Source organism: Grampus griseus (assembly GCF_964374135.1).
Source record: "Grampus griseus genome assembly, chromosome: 7".
Lineage (NCBI taxonomy): Eukaryota > Metazoa > Chordata > Mammalia > Artiodactyla > Delphinidae > Grampus > Grampus griseus.
In genome coordinates, this window is record NC_139001.1 from 72,970,422 (window position 1) to 72,989,752 (window position 19,331).

A 19,331-nucleotide genomic window follows, 5' to 3' on the forward strand; every position below is an offset into this window, starting at 1 on the left:
TAACACATGTGTTAAGTGTATCTGCATCATTCTATTCTTAGACCTAATAACTAAAACTTACTGAATCTTTGGCTCTTTCCTTAAGTGTTTACTTTCTTTTTTTTTTTTTTTTTTCGGTACGCAGACCTCTCACTGTTGTGGCCTTTCCCGTTGCGGAGCACAGGCTCCGGACGCACAGGCTCAGCGGCCATGGCTTACGGGCCCAGCTGCTCTGTGGCATGTGGGATCTTCCCGGACCGGGGCACGAACCCGCGTCCCCTGCATTGGCAGGCAGATTCTTAACCACTGCGCCACCAGGGAAGCCCATGTGTTTACTTTCTAATACGTAAATTGTAATTGCCTGAAATCTTTTTTGGAAGAAAGGAGGTATTAAAAAATACACAACTGTTTCCTTTAGAGTGTAGATGTGTTGCCGCTTGATATTTTCACACATATATGCAAAGAAAATGTACCTTATTTTCTATTAGCCATGCAGTCTTTCTCACGGTGCCCACTGTCCTAGAAGTTGGGGCAGAAGGTAGTGATTTTAAACTTGCCAGTCAACAGCGTCTTCACATCTTTGGTTACATCGTCTCATTTATATGACCTGTTCTGTTTGAGAGGCATGCTCTGTCTTTTCGATTTCCTGCCCCTGTCCACTGCTCCTATGTGAAATGACGCCTACTGAATGGAGTGGGTGGGAGGGACTTACTGGATTTCTTGGCAGTGAGGAAGAGGAGGGCTCCTGGAGCCATGAGCTCAGTTCCTTGTCCTTTGGCAGGTGGCAGGTCAGGCAGTCTCCACTGTGTCATTGTGAGGAATCTGTGGCTACTTGGGTTGGTCTGTGAGTCCCTGAATGAGGCCACTGAGATGCAGCCAATCCCATCTCGTGCTAATGGAACATCATGCAGTCATCTCTGATGTCTGTGGCCTACTATTTGTCTCCAACCCCAAAGCCCCCTTCCCTTGTGGCCTCTCTGTTCAGGCCTCTGGCCTCTGACGGCCTACTAGCATCCAAGAACCTCTATGTCCCTCGAGAGAGACTCAAGAACTTTCAGGCCCCTGCCTGCCAGACCTAGGCTTGGGGAGCCACTGGTGTCTCTGGCTGTCTCTCCCGATTCTTCTCTCCCCACCGTGGCTGCACTAATTCCCTCACCCCATGGTGGATGTGGGCCCAGGCTGAATGTGGAACTTCTCCTAGAGACTTGCAACCTCCCCTAGGCAACATCAAAGGATGCAGGCCTCTGGCTCCGATGTTCTCAGGCTGACCTGTGCTTAGTTGGATATTTATATAGTACTCTCTCCCTTGAATTTCATCCCCAAGGGTGGATGGTCACCAAGGACCCTTGTCTGACCTTCTTGCCCCACTTCTCCTACCTGCTCATTCCCATAACTAGAAGGTAATGTCGTCTTCGGACCTTTTCTCCCTGTCTGATGTGAAATACCCCTGTATACTGAATTGCCCCTGACTTCTAGCAATCTCCATGTTCAAGATTAGCAGACCTAGTTTTCAGTATGTTAATAGAAACATAAACATTTTTCAAATCCTTGTTTTTTTTTCACATTGCCTGACTAGGGACTCAAAACTCCTTTTCAAAGCATCAGAATTCCCTACTCCATAGATAAACAACAAGGTCCTACTGTATAGCACAGGGAACTATATTCAATATTTGTAATAAACTATAATGGAAGAGAATCTGAAAAAGAATATATATTCATATATATGTGTATATAACTGAATCACTTTGCTGTATGTCAGAAACTAACACATTGTAAATCTATACTTCAATTTAAAAAATGAAAACAAAACAAAACAAAACAATTTCCAACTCCCATTCCCTGGCAGATAGGTAGGAAAATGGACTATGAAAATGGCCATGTACAAAAAAGGAAAAAGGAGCTTAGTAATATGTTTCAAAAGTACTATCTCCATTATGATTTTTTTTTTTTTGCGGTACGCGGGCCTCTCACTCATGTGGCCTCTCACGTCGCGGAGCACAGGCTCCGGACGCGCAGGCTCAGCGGCCATGGCTCACGGGCCTAGCCGCTCCGCGGCATGTGGGATCTTCCCAGACCGGAGCACGAACCCGTGTCCCCTGCATCGGCAGGCAAGTCCTTCAAATGGAAAGGACTTAACTTACAACTGCCCTGCCTGCTTTGGTGGCCTTTCTTACTGGGAATACAACTCCCACAGTGTGATGAAAGCTTACATTTCCTGTTCCCCAATGGCTGATCTTAAAACCAACACCAGTCCATCAGTGATTTAATAGCCACTCTGAGAAGCCAGCAAAGGTCAGCAGTACACCCCGAGTGGCTTGATCAACAGAGGCGCTTAAGACTGAAACCACTTGACTTCTGAATATACTTGACTTCAATTTTTAGAATGTTTCTGTTCTTAATGATGTTAGAGAAAAGGAAACGTGAGACAGAATACCAAACAAAATTCAAGAAAAGCTCTTTTATTGGAAATGAAGCATGATAGTTTGAATCAATAGCAGACAGGAATAAAATTAAAATGCTTTCTCTAAGTTCAAAATAATCACTCTTGACTCAGAATGGAAATCTGAGGACAAGGAAAAATAATGCAAAGAATAAGAAGCAGAATGTCTGTAACAATAGTGATTAATTCAGCATTATGCCAGACCAGATTCTGGACTATCTCTTTCAGTCCTCACAACAAGCCTCTGAAATGGGTCTTATTATTTTCCCAATTTTCAGATGAGGCAGTTGAAGCCCAAAGAGGTTAAATGAGGTGCCTAAGATCCTACAATAAGTAACCTGAGACTGGAATTCACACCTAGGTCTGCCCAACTACAGAGTTGTGAGAACTCTTTCTATTTCACCACTGTTTTTAAATTTTGGTGTCCTTTAAAGAAGACAAGCGTCCAAGGAGTATGGCATCAACAAGAGAAGGGAATTTGATGTGCATCTTAAAGGTGGTGTAGGACTGGGATGTGAAGAGCATCTCTGCAATACCTTACCGTGCTGGTCTGAAGGGTTGTTGATTTCATGCATTTCTGGGAAAGGAAGGCATAGTTAAGCCATAGCTGGTGTGAGCTCTGTGGAAAACGCTGAAGTGAAATAGCCCCAGTAAAATGGTAGCCCAGTCCTAACGCAGATTTTAAAAATCATCTCACTGCCAAAATTTAAGTTGACCTTTAAAATGTGCCTCAAACACACTTTAACTTACAGTTTAGCTCATCTCAGGCTTACTACTTCCCATGGTTTTACCCCCAAAGCTGAGTCCAGTTCAACACCCTGCCTGCAGCAAGTTCTGTCTTGCTCCTGAGCTGTCCCTGAAAAGGGAATTAAAAGGCACAGAGCTGAGAGACTCCTAATCATTCCGATGACTTTGGACCTTGGAGATTAAAGCCCGTGTTTGTTTCTCAGCACCAGATGAAAGTGCCCCAAGTGGAAGGTGAAGAATATTTTAAATCAGACTCACACTTGGAAGGAAGCTCTGTGAGTTTGACAAACCTCACAACATGAGAGGGGGGCTATTTTCCTTGGAACAAAAGGAAGGTTCAGTTCTAACCTCTCACAAAAAACCAAGGTTATTACTGCTGCAGTCCAAAAGGGCTCAGATGGGAAAATAATGCTAATACTTCATGGAGGTGGTAAATTCTAGGCCCCGAAAGTCATGAAATGTCAAAGCTGCCTGATTCTAATTTGGGTTTAGCTGAGGCACAGAGAACGGCATGTTTTATGGTGCTCTGCTAACACTACTAGGTGCAATACATTGAGTTAAACATTAATTATTTTGCTGAAGAAGTAGGAAGTCTTGAGTACATAATCATGATTACAGTTAAATTTCTGTTAATGCCTCACCTTAGGAATGTCATGACTTTCCAAAAGTGTGATTCCTTTGAACACTTCACCTTAGCTTTGCGTTTCATTCTCTGCTGTGATGATTGTTGGTGCTTCTCTGAATATTTTATGTTAGTATTCTTTACATTTTAAATTATGAAATATTTCAAACATATAAAAATGTGCAGTTGTAACAGATGACTGTGAAGTTGCCACACACATTTTACAATTTCTAACATTTTGCCATATTTAATACAAAAAAATTTTTTTTTTAAATGAATTCATTAAAACCCTCTCCACCTTCTTTCTCCTTGGATTACTTCTGCTTTCTCCCCAGAGGTAACCACTACTCTGAGGTTGATGGATATCTTCCTAGGGCACGTTTCGTAACTTCTACTTGTAAGTGTATATATGTATATATGTGTGTATATATATATATGCTATACATGCACAGCATGGGCAAATTTAAGGTATATACATAAAACCTGCTCATGTAGTTATAATGTACTTATAAATACATACTTTAAGGTATATATATATATATATATATGGTGAGAGAGAGAGAGACAGGAGAATACCATATATATTCTTTGCAGTTTCCTTTTTATAGGTTGCCTTATACCTTACATTTTTAGGTTGCTTCCAGTTTTTCCCAGTGAGCATCCTTATATATATATCTCCTTGTGTATGCAATGAGAGTTTCTCTAACGTCTGGACATATATTTGCACGTATTCAATTTTACTAGGTATTATTACACTGCCTTACAAGGTACCAAGTTATACGTATGCCAACAGTGTATAACATGCCTTATTTTCCCATATCCTTGGCAATAAATCTGGTGTTATTAGCTGTTTAATTCTTTTGACAACGTGATGGTCATAAAATGGTATCTCTTTGCTTCATTTTACATTTCCCTGATTATTAGGAAGGTCAAGCATTTTTTGAGTTAAATACATTTACAAATATTTTGACTACTGATGTATTTTTATTCATTTCTTCTATCTTATTTTGTGTTTCTAATTATATAGAGAGATATAGAGAGATATAGAGAGCACTTCTTTTCACTTCTTTCCTGCCTTCTATAGAATGATTAGGTTCTCTGTAGACTCCATGTCCCTCTGTTGATTTTGAAGTTATATATACTATTTCTGTTCTTCTAATAGTTACCCTTACATTTTAACAAGCATGCTTGACTTAACAAAATTTTTGGTTAATTAATGCCTTGACTCTTCTCCCGAATAACACAAGAAATTGGAATTCTTTAACTCTAGCTATTACTTCATGTTTTCCATGTGAAGCAGCTTAATCTACCCTGTTTTCAGGTCCCCCCACCCCCATTAGTCATTATTATGGCTATTGTGGTATTTTCAGTTAATAATAATTTCCATTATCCACATCTGCCAATGTCTTTGATCATTGTTGCTTCTCATATCTTACTCCTTCCTTCTGTGTTTAATTTCTTTCTTTCTAAAACACATTATGTAATAGTTCTTCAGCATGGGCTTTTGTCTGAAAAATGCCTTTATTTTGCCCTCATTTTGCAGTGATTTTTAGTATGGTATAGAATTCCAGATTGATGGTTATTTTCCCTCAGTCCCCACAGGATATTAGTTCATTGTCTTATGGTACCTGTTGTTGCTGATGAAGAGTTTGCTTTCATTTACTTATTTATTAGAGTAAGTAATCTGTCTGTTCTTCCTTGTGGCTTTGAAATTTTCTCTTCATATTCTCAAGTTTGCATTTAGGTGTGAGTTTTAAAAAAATAAAATTCTTCTCAGGGCTCGTCGTGCTTCCAAATTATGAGAAAATAGGTCTGTTATAAACTCAGGAAAATTCCCACTATTTCTTCCTTGGATATATTGTCTTCTCTGGCACTCCTGTTAGATATATGCCAGGCCATGTCAGTCTGTCCTCCTAATGTCTTAACTTTTTCATATTATCCTATTTCTTTGCTTCTCTGCTACAAACTGAGAAATTTTCTCAAGCTTTTCTTCTTCACTTATTCTCTTTTTAGGTGTGTTTAACCTGCTGTTTCATTCATCTGCAATCTGTTGCAGTAACATCTTAAATTCTTCACATCTTCCTGTATCCATACCCTATTCCACGTACCTATGCAATGCAATGTCCTCTCACCATGAATGGGGGTGCCTGTCCCACTCTTGACTCGGGGCTTAATCATTTCACTGTTTTGATCAAGAAAACGAGGCAGAAGTGACAGCGTGTCGTTTGTTTGTGCCCTCACCCTATCATTGTCATAAGAACATGCTCACTAGTCTGCTCGAGGATGAGAAACATGTAAAACGGAGCCCGGTCACCCCTGTCACCCCAACTGAAGACAGCTTGGATCAGCCAATAGCCAGCTGACCACGCCCCCATAAGTGAGCAAGCCCAGCCAAGGGCAGCAGAGTCACCTAGCCCCAGCTGACCCTAGGAATGTAAGGAACAAATGCCTGTTGTTGCACAGCTCTCAAGTCCAGGGCAATAGCATTACTCTGGCAATAGATAACTGATACACCACCCGCTGGGGTTCTTTTCAATGAATGTTTTTCACTTGTAGATATTCTAATTGTTACTTTTTCAAATTTGCCTATTCTTTGTAATTCCTATTGTTTCTATATGTTTCTGTTCTGTCTTTTGTCTACTTAATCATTTTAAACATAACCATTTTATAACTTCTTTCAGACTGTTAAATTATCTCAAGTTCTTGGGGTGCTCATCTTTCTGTTTGTTGTGTCCACTGACTTCTCTCATAAGGGATTGTTTCCTCATTTTATGTATAATTTTAACTTTTGAGCCCATATTTGTTTTTTCTATGTGTGTTCAGTATAGATAGATTTAGGAAAGTGTTCCTAGGCAGTGGTCTTGTATTTGCTTCTGCTGGGAGCTCCAAGTGTATCCCCAGTCCAGGACCAGATTTACATTAATTTCATGTCCTGAGGATTTCAGCACCAGGTGGCTAGCATAAATTGTTATTCTATGACCACACATCATATTTTGTTTCAGTTTCTCACTGGAAACTTTTTCTATTCATATCTGCTGACAGAGACAAACTTCCTTTACATTTCAAGACTGGTCATCTGAACCTTTAATCCTCTTTCACTGAAGGTACAGAATTGCCAAGGTCCCAGCCTAATGCAAAAGTTTCAGGTCCAAATTCCACCTCCTATGGGTCAGGACCATATGTGTGTGTGTCCCATAAAACCCCAGCACCTTGGCATGAGGGTCTACTCCAAGGTAGATCTTCACTGGGCCATGATGACATCAGCTTGTGAGCTGACACTCTTCATTTCTGAAATTCAGGATTAGCTTTGTTCCTTAAAGTTCACCCAATATTGACTTTTACACAGTATTCCTTTTTATTTACTTTAGGAGAAATGTCCATGTTGCTCAGTTTTCCATGTTGCTTGCACATGCTTTGTTTAGTAAGCACAGACAATTGCTTGTAAAAATTAGAGAATATTTTTGAACTGACCCAGTCCTCAGGCAAAAGAAAAACATGGTTCATTACAAGGAATATGGCTCAGTTAACAAACTGAAGAATAAAAGCCATATGATCATCTCAATAGATGCAGAAAAAGGTTTTGACAAAATTCAACACCCATTTATGATAAAAACTCTCCAGAAAGTGGGCATAGAGGGAACCTACATCAACATAATAAAGGCTGTGTACGACAAACCCACAGCAAACATCATTCTCAGTGGTGAAAAACTGAAAGCATTTACACTAAGATCAGGAACAAGACAAGGATGTCCACACTCACCACTATTATTCAACATAGGTTTGGAAGTCCTAGCCAGGGCTATCAGAGAAGAAAAAGAAATAAAAGGAATACAAATTGTAAAAGAAGAAGTAAAACTGTCACTGTTTGCAGATGCCATGATACTATACATAGAGAGTCCTAAAGATGCCACTGGAAAACTACTAGAGCTAATCAATGAATGTGGTAAAGTTGCAGGATACAAAATTAATGCACAAAAACCTCTTGCATTCCTATACACCAATGATGAAAAATCTGAAAGAGAAATTAAGGAAACACTCCCATTTACCATGGAAACCAAAAGAATAGAATACCTAGGAATAAACCTACCTAGGGAAACAAAAGACCTGTATGAAGAAAACTATAAGACAGTGATGAAAGAAATTAAAGACGATACAAACAGATGGAGAGCTATACCATGTTCTTGGATCGGAAGAATCAATATTGTGAAAATGGCTGTACTACCCAAAGCAGCCTAGAGATTCGATGCAATCCCTATAAAATTACCAGTGGCATTTTTTACGGAACTAGAACAAAAAAATCTTAAAATTTGTATGGAGGCACAAAACACCCCGAATAGCCAAGGCAGTCCTGAGGGAAAAAAATGGAGCTGGAGGAGTCAGACTCCCTGACTTCAAACTATACTACAAAGCTTGAGTAATCAAGACAATATGGTACTGGCACAAAAACAGAAACATAGATCAATGGAACAGGATAGAAAGCCCAGAGATAAACCCACGCACCTATGGTCAACTAATCTATGACAAAGGAGGCAAGGATATACAGTGGAGAAAAGACAGTCTCTTCAATAAGTGGTGCTGGGAAAACTGGACAGCTACATGTAAAAGTATGAAATTAGAACACTCCCTAACACCATACACAAAAATAAACTCAAAATGGATTAAAGACCTAAATGTAAGGCCAGACACTTTCAAACTCTTAGAGGAAAACATAGCCAGAACACTTTATGACATAAATCACAGCAAGATCCTTTTTGACCCACCTCCTAGAGAAATGGAAATAAAAATAAACAAATGGGACCTAATGAAACTTAAAAGCTTTTGCACAGCAAAGGAAACCATAAACAAGACCAAAAGACAACCCTCAGAATGGGAGAAAATATTTGCAAATGAAGCAACTGACAAAGGATTCATCTCCAAGATTTATAAGCAGCTCATGCAGCTCAATAACAAAAAAACAAACAACCCAATCCAAAAATGGGCAGAAGACCTAAATAGACATTTCTCCAAAGAAGATATACAGATTGCCAACAAACGCATGAAAGAATGCTCAACATCACTAATCATCAGAGAAATGCAAATCAAAACTACATTGAGGTATCACCTCACACTGGTCAGAATGGCCATCATCAGAAAATCTGCAAACAATAAATGCTGGAGAGGGTGTGGAGAAAAGGGAACCCTCTTGCACTGTTGGTGGGAATGTAAATTGATACAGCCACTATGGAGAATAGGATGGAGGTTCCTTAAAAAACTAAAAATAGAACTACCATACGACCCAGCAATCCCACTACTGGGCATATACCCTGAGAAAATCATAATTCAAAAAGAGTCATGTACCAAAATGTTCATTGCAGCACTCTTTACAATAGCCAGGTCATGGAAGCAACCTAAGTGTCCATCATTGGATGAATGGATAAAGAAGATGTGGCAGGTATATACAATGGAATATTACTCAGCCATAAAAAGGAATGAAATTGGGTCATTTGTAGAGACGTGGCTGGATCTAGAGACTGTCATACAGAGTGAAGTAAGTCAGAAAGAGAAAAATAAATATCGTATATTAATGCATATATGTGGAACCTAGAAAAATGGTACAGATGAACCGGTTTGCAGGGCAGAAATAGAGACACAGATGTAGAGAACAAACATATGGACACCGAGGGGGGCAAGTGTGGGGCGGGGCGGCGGTGTGATGCACTGGGAGATTGGGATTGACATATATACACTAATTTGTATAAAATAGGTAACTAATAAGAACCTGCTGTATAAAAAAATAAAGAAAATTCAAATATTCAAAAAAACCCCACAGAATATGGCTCAGGACAAAAGTTGTTTTTTGGGATTTTTTTTAAAATAGCCTTTATTTTTGTTAAGCACTCAAAATAGCCTCTATCTCTTTTAAGTACTAAAGAATTGACATAAGCAGGTTTTGGACTTATGATAATGTTTTTCCAAGCATCTCTCATAACTCTGTTATATTCTGTGATTTGCTTTATGAGAATATGTCTATTCCTTTTTTTTCCTAGTAACACTTGATTCCTATTCTGTAACTCATTTGAGTTGTAACAACACAGCAAATCAACCTTTAGAATAGGACAGAGGCATGGCACACCACATTTTTAATAGTAAATTTGATTTGAAAAAAAATTTTAAATGCCTTTAAATGAATACTTCTTATATGCCATAATGTGTGGTTTTCTAACAAATAACCTGGGTTACTGGGCATCTCCCCTCCCTTTTAGGCAGAGCCTGATCTTTCTCCTTTCTTAGGGTGAAGGAAGGGACTGGGGGACAAGTATATTTTATATATATGAGTGTATATCTGTATATCTGTTAATCCCAAACTTCCAATTTATCCTTTCCCCTCCTTCCCCCTTGGTAACCATAAATTTGTTTTCTATGTCTGAATCTACTACTGTTTTGTAAATAAGTTCATTTGTATCATTTTTTGGATTCCACATATAAGTCATATCATATGATATTTGTCTTTCTCTGTCTGACTTACTTTACTCAGTAGGATAATTTCTAGGTCCATCCATGTACCTGCAAATGGCATTATATCATTCTTTTTTATGGCTGAGTAATGTTCCATTGTGTGTGTGTGTGTGTGTGTGTGTGTGTGTGTGTGTATACCACATCTTTTTAAGCAAATTGTTTGTTGATAGGCACTTGGGTTGTTTCCATGTCTTGGCTATTGTAAATAATGCTGCTATGAAACTAGGGTGCATGTATCTTTTCAAATTAGAGTTTTAATTATTTCTGGATATGTACCCAGGAATGGGATTGCTGGATCATATGATAGCTCTATTTTTAGTTTTTCAAGGAATCTCTATACTTTTCTCCACAGTGGCTGCACCAGTTTGCATTCCTACCAACAGTGCAGGAGGGTTCCTTTTTCTCCACACCCACTCCAGCATTTATTATTTGTAGACATTTTGATGATGGCCATTCTGACTGGTGTGAGGTGATACCTCATTGTAGTTTTGATTTGCATTTCTCTAATAATTAGCAATGTTGAGCATCTTTTCATGTGCTTTTTGGCCATCTGTGTCTTCATTGGAGAAGTGTCTATTTAGATCTTCTGCCCAATTTTTTTTTATAAATTTATTTATTTATTTATTTTTGGCTGTGTTGGGTCTTCATTGCTGCATGCGGGCTTTCTCTAGTTGCGGCGAGCAGCAGTTACTCTTTGTTGCAGTGCGCGGGCTTCTCATTGCGGTGGCTTCTCTTATTGTGGAGCATGGGCCCTAGAGTACATGGGCTTCAGTAGCTGTGGCTCATGGGCTCTAGAACTCAGGCTCAGTAGTTGTGGCACACAGGCTTAGTTGCTCTGCAGCATGTGGGATCTTCCCAGACCAGGGCTAGAACCCATGTCCCCTGCATTGGCAGGCGGATCCTTAACCACTGTGCAACCAGGGAAGTCCCTTCTGCCCATAGTTTGCAAATATTTTCTCCATTCTGTAGGTTGTCTTTTCATTTTGTTTATTGTTTCCCTTGCTGTGCAAAGGCTTTTAAGTTTAATTAGGTCCCATTTGTTTAATTTTGCTTATGTTTCCATTACTCTGGGAGACAGATCCAAAAAAAATTTCCTGCGATTTATGTCAAAGAGTGTTCTGCCTAAGTTTTCCTCTAGGAGTTTTACAGTATCTGGTCTTACATTTAGGTCTTTAATCCATTTGGAGTTTATTTTTGTGCATGGTGTTAGAGAATGTTCTAATTTCATTCTTTCACATATTGCTGTCTAGTTTTCCCAGCACCACTTAGTGAAGAGATTGCTTTTCTCCACTGTATATTCTTTCCTCCTTTGTCACAGATTAATTGACCATAAGTATGTGGGTTTATTTCTGGGCTTTCTATCCTGTTCCATTGGTCTATGTGTCTGTTTTTTGTGCAGGTACTATACTGTTTTGATTACTGTAGCTTTGTAGTATAGTCTGAAGTCAGGGAGAATGATTTCTCCAGCTCTGTTCTTCATTCTCAAGATTGTTTTGGCTATTTGGGGTTTTTGTGTTTCCATACACATTTAAAAACATTTTTTCCCGTCCTGTGAAAAATGCTATTGGTAATTTGATAGAGGTTGCATTGAATCTGTAGATTGCCCTGGGTAGTATGGCCATTTTAACAATATTTATTCTTCCAATCCAAGAACACAGTATATCTTTCCATCTGTTTGTGTCATCTTCAATTACTTTCATCAGCATCTTATAGTTTTTGGAGTATAGGACTTTTGCCTCCTTAAGTAGGTTTATTCCTAGGTATTTTATTCTTTTTGATGCAATGGTAAATGAGATTGTTTCCCTAATTTCTCTTTCTGCTATTTCACTGTTAGTGTACAGTAATGCAACACATTTCTCCATATTAATTTTTTATACTACAACTTTACCAAATTCATTGATGAGCTCTAATAGTTTTCTGGTGGTGTCTTTGGGATTTTCTATGTAGAGTATCATGTCATCTACAAACGATGAGAGTTTTACTTCTTCCTTTCCTATTTGGATTGCTTTTATTTGTTTTTCTTCTCTGATTGCTATCGCTAGGACTTCCAAAACTATGCTGAATAAAATTGGTGAGAGTGGGTGTTCTTGTCTTTTTCCTGATCTTAGAGGGAATGCTTTCAGCTTTTTACTGTTGAGTATGATGTTGTTTTTATAAATGTGTAATAAATTTTAAAGTTATTCACATTAAATGAAATTTAAATTTGGTTCCTTAGTCACTTAAGCCACATTTCCAGTGCTCAATAACAGTATGTGACTGATGGCTACTGTATTGAAAGGCAAATAAGAAACACTTCCATCATAGCAGAAAGTTCTATTGGACAGCAGTGGTCTGGAGCCACAGTGAGCAACAAACTTTTTCTCTAAAGAGCCAGATAGTAAATATTTTTGGAGTTGAGGACCAGTTCCCTTCACAACTACTCAGTACTGTATTGGTAGCATGAAAGCAGCCATAGTCCATGTGTAAATAAGCAGGCATGGCCATGTTCCAATAAAACTTTATTTACAAAAAACAGACTTTTGCCTAAGGGCTGGATCTTCTGGCCTAGAAGATCTGAAAGTTCCCACATGCTTCAGTGTAGGGACAGGAGCCACTGAAAGATTTGGACTAGTGGAGTCCCAGGATAGGACCAAATTACCTGATTTTGCACCCAAAACAATGCAGGTCCAGGTGCAATTTAGCAGACCCAGCCTACCAAGGACCAGAGTTAGCATTGAAGAACAGCACACAAACTTGCACACACAGAGTCAAGGCCATCTTGAGAAGGAGCAGAGAGAGAAGGAAGAAACCCACAAGACCAACCTCAAATAAGCCAAATGATGTAAAAGAGACTGTTTAAGTGGAACAGACAGTGATGCCATTTGTTGGCAAATGTAAATGTCATCACCCCCTATCCCAAACCCACCACCTCAGTCTACACTGAAGGAATAGGGTGAAACTCAGGAGGAACTTTAGATCAATTCTAGAAAACAAATAAGCCATAATTTCTTTGCATCTCTGAGTTAGAGTAAATAAAAGGTTAATACTGCTACACAATATTTTCTCACATGCACATGAAACTTAGGAAAGAAAATCTTTGCACTCTTTCTAGGAGCTCTGGTTTGAGCTAATTCATCTCTACAGCCCCTCCAGGGCCTCTCTGTGACTGATGATCTGCACTGAGGCATTGTGTGAAGAGAACACGGGCCTCGGAGAGAGAGAACCTGGGCTCCAGCTGTGCAGCTTCTGCTGAACCTCTTAACCATTCTAGGCCTCAGTGACCTCATCTGCCACACAGGAATGTGAATCAAATGATTCCTAAGTTCTTATCCAGCTCAGATAACAATTTATGATTCATCTAAAAGACATTTGGCTGGGGTTGTAGCCTGTGATTATAATTAACATGGTGAACAAGATCACGTGTTAATGAGTAAAGTCTTAGCTTTATTAGTAAGTTTTCAGTTCACTGAAAAGTTCTGACATTTTATATTTGGTTGGTTGTGGAATCATCTTATCATTCAAACTGTATTAGTCTGCTTGGGTGGCCATAACAAAATACCAAACGCCAGGTGGCTTAAACAACAGACATTTATTTCCTCACAGTTCTGGAGGCTAGAAGTCTGAGATCAGGGTACCAGCATGGTCAGTTCCTGATGAGGACCCTCTTCCTGGTTGCAGATGGCCACCTTCTTGCTGTGTCCTCACATGGCAGAGAGAAATACACAGAGAGAAAGAGAGCTCTCTGGTGTCTCCCCTTATAAGGGCACTTACATCATGAGGTCCCATGCTTATAACCTCATCTAAACCTAATTACCTCCAAAGGCTCCATTTCCAAACACCATCACACTGGAGATTATAGCTTCAACATATGAACTTGGCAGAGGGACTCAATTCAGTCCATAGCACAAACCTTGAAATTACTTTATGCTTGGATGCTGAGTTCTTGGAATTTTGCTCTCTGGTTATGTACAAAACCAAAGGAGATGCTCTTCTCATCAGTAGGAAACTTTTGAGGAAGAAGTATCAAATTGAGTCTCACCTTTTCTGAGGTTCAAAGCAGAGGTAGGATATGGAAATGACTGCCTTGGTTATCAGCTATCGTGATAGCTAATATTTACTGGGTAGCTTATTTCCACGAAGCACTCTTCAAAGTGTATTATATGAACCATCTCATTTCACCCTACAGCAACCTTATTAGACCTACGTAGAGATGAAGACACTAATATGTGGAAAGCCTAAGGAACTTACATAAGGTCCCATAGCTAATATGAGACTGAGTCTGGATATGAAACCCCACAGACGAGTTCCAGAGCCTGTCCTCCTAATCACCGTGCTCTAGAGCCTCAGGCTGGACACAGATTATGGGGAGAGTCCACATACACACACACACACACCCCACAGATGTGCTTGAACAAATTAACATATTAATGCCTATAAGCTATTTATACTTTATGATGGACTTTAATCAACTCAGCAAAATGCTTTTTCTTAACATCTGGCTAAGATCAGAATTTCAGGATATGGGAGTTTTGATGAGTGGTGAAGAGAAAGAAGCTATTATGGTTTGGGGCAATTGAGGGATGAGAGGCCTGGAAAGAAGGCTGAATTTAGGAGCCATGAACTACTAAGGTATGAGACAAAGACTTAAGTGCTTGAAGAGAGGAAAAGGGTGGGAGAGAAAAAGGAGACCATAATGAGGAGGAGAGTATAGAAAGCTGGGTGCTCACTCTCCAGAGTTCTGTGTGCCAGACACTGTTCTCAGGACATTACAAATGTATTCTCTAATTTATCCCCACAATAATCTTTGGAAGTAGATTTTACTACTTCCATTTTGTAGCTATTGAATCCTGGGGATATTAAAAACACACCTAAAGTTACATACCTGGTAAATAGACAAACTTTGAACTAAAAAAATCTGTTCTCTGTGTACAGCCTTCTGAGGACATGGTTCATTTACTTCTGCCCTTTGGCCCAACATAGCCAACATCAGCCACTAAAACCTATCTTTGTGCCAGCAAAATGTTGAAGGTTGATCTTGCCTTGCCATCCAGATGCGATATATGGCTTATGTTAAAATGTGACTTCACATGGGGCAACACTCAGGAGAGGCTCAAAAAGTTCAGTGGTCCAGTTCAGTGACAATGGATAAATAGCAAGTTAATCTAACCATCATTTCAGATAGCCTCAAAAGCAAAAGGCTGGTAGGCATTCATGTCCAATATGAAGGTGGCTGAGAGTACCAGCTGGATTTGCTGATGGTCAAGTTCACTAAATGGCTAGAGGTAGGAAACAAAGTCTGTAAGTGCAGAGATTCCTTACCATGTGTTTTCCCATCTTGCTTGGCTTTTTGAAGGGATCTAAGATCTTACAAGACCCTGAAGTTACAACCAGGTGGATAGTTGTTTTTTGGGGTGGGACAGGAATGGAACATTGCTATCTTTAATCAATTATGGAAGATCTCCTCCATGACTGATAATCAGCAGCTCAGCTAATAACAAGGTCATTTGCTTTGATGCCTCTTGGTTGACTTTGGGACCCTCAGTCCTTGTCCTCTTCACTTATGTCCCTCTATTCATCTCTCTCCTCCTTAACCGCTCTAAACTCTAATCGGGAACTCTTTGCTTAGCCTGGGCAATTCCCTTCCTCCCTTTTTCATGGGTTTTGTGCCTACAACTCTCTTCTCCCTCTCAGCTTTCATTCGCTCCCCTTATCCAAAACCCTTTTCGTTGCCCAAATATTGGTTTCTAATACCATTCTCCAATAAAAGGAACCAGGGCTCCTTGGAGAATTGACTGATCCTGGGGCAGAAATATACAAAATGAGCCTGGCACATCTTATCTTGTAGTGCCAGAAAATAAGGGAGTGCTTAAAAATTTTTGATTGGATTATGTCAGAGGGACACAGGAGTCAACTAAAAGAGTTCCCAATGGCAAAGCTGAAGCAATTTGAGAAACAAAATAAAGTAGTATTGAATTATGATACAAATTAGAAAATAAATATCCATGAGTTCATACTGATATAAATAAATGATTGAATAAATTAATAAATGGCAAGAAGAGACAACTCTCCCATGCAGATAAACTTCAAATAATTTATGTATATACTCCACACTAAAGGAGCAGGAGCATAACTCCCCACTCCTTAGCGGCTGTGCTTAGTGACTTCCTTCCAAAATGTACAGTATGGAAAGGGGAAGAAAGAGCAACTTTCCAGTGGGGAAACCTGCTAAACACGACCTCAGCCAGGTGATCAAGGTGAACGTCAACAGTGATAAATCGTGTTGATAGTATGCACCCTGGATATTATGCGATGACAGTATCTCTTTACCTCTGTGGATTTTCTACTATGAGTAACACATTATTCTGGTCTTATCATGAGCAAAACATCAGACACATTTCAACAGTGAGGCATCTTACAAAATACCTGACCAGTATTCATCAAAACTCTCAAGGTCATTGAAACCAAGGAAAGTTGAAGAAACTGTCACGGCCAAGAGGAGCCTAAGGAGACTCAATGACTAAACATAATGTGGTATCTTGGATGAAATCTGTTATGGGTTGAATTGTGTCCCCCCCCCCCAGAAAAGATATGTTGAAGTCCTAATCCCCAGTATCTTAGAATGTGACTATATTTGGAAATAGGGTCATTGCAATGTAATTAGTTAAGATGAGCACATACTGGAGTAGGGTATGTCCCTAATCCAATACTACTGGCATCCATATAAAAAGATGGCCATATGAAGAGAGAGACACAGGAGAAGGCCACTTGATGACAAAGGCAAGGGTTGGAGTATGCAGCTGCAAGTCAAGGAACATCAAAATTGCCAGAAAACCACTAGAAGCTAGGAAGAGGCAGGGAAGAATTCCTCTTCAGGTTTTAGAGGGAGCATGGCCCTGCTGACACCTTGATTTCAGACTTCTAGCCTCCAGAACTGTGAGACAATAAATTTCTGTTATTTCAAGCCACCCAGTTTGTGGAATTTTCTCATGGCAGCCTTGTGGAACTAATACAGTATCCTGGAACAGAAAAAAAAAAAAGGACAGTAGGTTAAAAACTAAGTCTGAATAAAGTGTTAATTATTAGTTAATGTATTGATACTGGTTCATTAATTCTAACAAATATACCATACTGTCATAAGAAGGAGAAACTGATTGTGGATATATGGATTCTCTGTACTATCTTCTCAATTATTCAACAATGGAAAATGTTGAATAATGTCATATAGTGGCAGTGTAAAACTCTAAAAATAAAGTATAACTTTAAAAAATCCTTTTCATATTTCAGCAATTGTTGAAATAAGTCCTCTTAATTCCTCCAAGCTTTGGTTTTGAAATCATCTGCTTCTATGTTGTTTGTATCAACTGCTTTCTAATTTTAAAGAATCAGAGATGGCCCCACAGAAAGCTATCTTAAAGGCATCATGCTCCTGAGTTAGTTTTATCTCCATCTTCTTCTCTCCCCATCCCCATTTGCGGTCTAGTTATCCATCCACCCCTTCATTCTGTGCCAGGACATGTGCCAGGAACATGGGGTGCCCTTGCCATCCAGGGAAGAAGACAGATACCACAAACATAATCACACAAATAAACGTCACATTGCCCTGTGAGCTTTTAAACTGGGATCATTAACTGTGAGGACAATGTAAACTTTGACATGGGCAGGGAGCTTGCCAGAGAAAGAAACCAACATAGGGGAGAGCAGAGAAGAGGTCCTGGACATTATTAGACCCTCAGGAGTTGGTTATGCCTGAGCTCACTGCTCTCCTTTGACTTAGTAGATATATGGTCATTAAATACCCATTTTAACTTAAAATCACAGCTTTTGTAGGTTCTGTAAAAGAGAAATTCATAGTTTATTAGAGCATTTTTAGAGGGATATCACTTAGTCACGGAAGTCAAGGAAGACAGCTTTGAGGGTGTAAAATCTGAGCTGAGATTTGAAGAATGTGTATTGACTAGGCAAAGAACAAGGGGGTAGGGACTTCCCTGATGGTGCAGCGGTTAAGAATCCACCTGCCAATGCAGGGGACACGGGTTCAATCCCTGGTCCAGGAAGATTCCACATGCCGTGGAGCAACTAAGCCCGTGCGCCACAACTACTGAGCCCACGCACCACAACTACCAAAGCCCGCTTGCTCTAGGGCCCGTGTGCCACAACAAGAGAAGCCACCACAATGAGAAGCACACTCACGACAACGAAGAGTAGCTCCTGCTCACCACAACTAGAGAATGCCTGCGCACAGCAACAAAGACCCAACACAGCCAAAAATAAATAAAATTTTAAAAAATATATAATAATGAGGGGGTAGGGATCCCCAGTAGAGGGTGGTAGGAGGGAGCGTGTGAAGTACGAGGGACTGAACAATTACCAGTGTTTCTGGAGCTGAGTGAGGGAGGGTGAGTATTGTGGGAAGGTGCTAGAAAGAGAAACAGGGGGGCCAGTCCCCACAGGACCTTGAAACCAAGTCAAGGGTTTTGTCTTTCCCTGATAGCAATGGTAAACTATTAGAGATATTAAGAGTTTGTGGGGAGGAAGACATGACATGATCATCAGATTTGTATTTCTGAAAGATCACTCTGGCTGCAGTGAGGAGAATGGATTGGCAGGGATGGGGTGGATCTAGTATCCTAGTTAGACAGCTACTGCAGAGACCCAGGTGGAGGCTGATGGCAGCACAGACCAGGGTGGTGGTAGAGGTAGAGGAGATGGGGAGGCGTAGATAGACTTGAAAGATATAGAAGATGAAATTAATGGGATTTGATAATTTGGTCATGAAGCTAAGGAAAAGAAAAAAGTTGAGGATGACTTCTAGATTGCTGGCTTGACCAACTGGATGGATGTCACTCATTGAGACAGAGAACTGAGAAGCCTAGAATAAGACCAGCTATGCCAAACTCCTTTACCACTTCTGAAAGGCACCATGTTATTTCATGCCTCAGTGCCTTCCAACATTCTGTCCTCAGCACATGAAAACCTGGCTTCTCTCTTCCTCTGTTTTGAGGGAGCTGTGTTGTATATAATAGCACTGGCACTGCAATACGGTATAGGTATAGGAGTCAAGCGTCCAGA